General features: G+C 44.6%; 1 protein-coding gene across 7 annotated transcripts in view; it reads left to right on the top strand.

The window, feature by feature from the left end:
* Positions 1–1,685, top strand: part of PKN1 (protein kinase N1) — a 41,508-nt gene that overhangs the window by 28,889 nt on the left and 10,934 nt on the right. The gene's annotated exons all lie outside the window — the stretch shown is intronic.

Below are 1,685 nucleotides of genomic sequence, written 5' to 3'. Positions count from 1 at the left end.
GGATTACAGGCGTGAGCCACCGCGCCCGGCAGGAAACTCTGTCTATAAAAAAAAAAGATACAGAATATTGCAGCCAGATGCATTGGCTCATATCTGTAATCCAAGCACCTGGGAGGCTGATTCAGGAGGATCACTTCAGCCCAAGAGTTCAAGACCAGCCTGGGCAACATAGTAAGACCTTGTCTTTACAAATAATAAAAAAAATTGGGGTACATGTTGTCAGGCCCTCCTGAGTCTGTGTCACAGAAAAGAAAAATTATGCGGGGAATAAAGAAAACAGATGAATCAAAAATGTGGTCCCTGCTACTGAGGAGGCTGAAATGGGAGGACTGCTTGAGCTCAGGAGGTCAGGGCTACAGTGAGCTATATTTGCACCACTGGACTCCAGCCTGGGCGACCGAGCGAGACTCCATCTTAAAAAGAAAAGAGAAAATGACCGGGTGCAGCGGCTGACGCCTGTAATCCTAGCACTTTGGAAAGCCGAGGTGGGTGGATCACCAAGTTAGGAGTTCAAGACCATGCTAGCCAACATGGTGAAACCCGTCTCTCCTAAAAATACAAAAATTAGCCAGGGGTGTTGGCCGGAGTGGGGTGGGGGGAGGTGGCGCTTGTAATCCCAGCTACTCGGGAGGCTGAGGCAGGAGAATCCCTTGAACCTGAGAGACAGAGGTTATAGTGAGCCAAGATTTCGCCACTGCACTCCAGCCTGGATGGCAGTGAGACTCCATCTCAAAAAAAAAAAAAAAAAAACCAAACCAAAAAAAACCAAAAACATTGTTTTGGGAGACTCATCTATTTTGTTGTGGGAAGCTGTAGTTAACTCATATTTTTTCCTGCTTAATAATCCATTATGTTAGACTAAGCCATATCAAATTGCTTTTTTCTGAAAGCAAAAAAAAAGAATACTTAAATATCAGCAATTTCATACTTCAGCTATTAAGACTGTATTGCAGTTTTAAAATATTAATTCTCCTGTTAATGGACTGTGGGATGCCTCTATTTTGGGCCATTATATATACTTTATATAGATGTATGTCCTGATGTATACCCACATGCATTTTACTAGGGTGATCTTTAGGAATGGCTGGGTGTGTGGCTCATGCCTGTAATCCCAGCACTTGGGAGGCCGACGCGGGCAGATCACTTGAGGTCAGGAGTTCGAGACCAGCCTGGCCAACATGGTGAAACCCTCACCTCTACTAAAAACACAAAAATTAGCTGAACATGGTGGTGTGTGCCTGTAGTCCGAGCTACTTTGGAGGCTGAGATGTGAGAATCTTCAGGTCAGGAGGTAGAAGTTGCAGTGAGCCAAGATTGCGCCACCACACTCCAGCCTGGGAGACAGAGCAAGTCTCTGGCTCAGTCAATCAATCAGTGAATCCTTAGGAATCTGTTGCTGAGACTTCCATGTAGAATAAAAGTGAACTTGGATCCCTGCCTCATCTTATACCATAGTAAAAAAATCAACTGGATTTAAAGACTTTAATGTCAAATGCAAAACTTTACAGTGGCAGAAAAGTTATGGAGGGAGGATTTCTTTAAAAAAGATAGTAGACAGCCAGGCCTGGTGACTGATGCCTGTAATCCCAGATACTTGGGAGGCTGAGGCAGGAGAATCACTTGAGGCCAGGAGTTTGAGACCAGCCTGGGCAACATAACAAGACTCATCTCTATCAGAAAAGGAA

This window comes from Cebus imitator, unplaced genomic scaffold, assembly GCF_001604975.1.
Source record: "Cebus imitator isolate Cc_AM_T3 unplaced genomic scaffold, Cebus_imitator-1.0 Scaffold234, whole genome shotgun sequence".
Taxonomy (NCBI): Eukaryota; Metazoa; Chordata; class Mammalia; order Primates; family Cebidae; genus Cebus; species Cebus imitator.
Note: the sequence above shows the minus strand (reverse complement) of the source record. Positions and strands in the feature narration are given on the sequence as shown.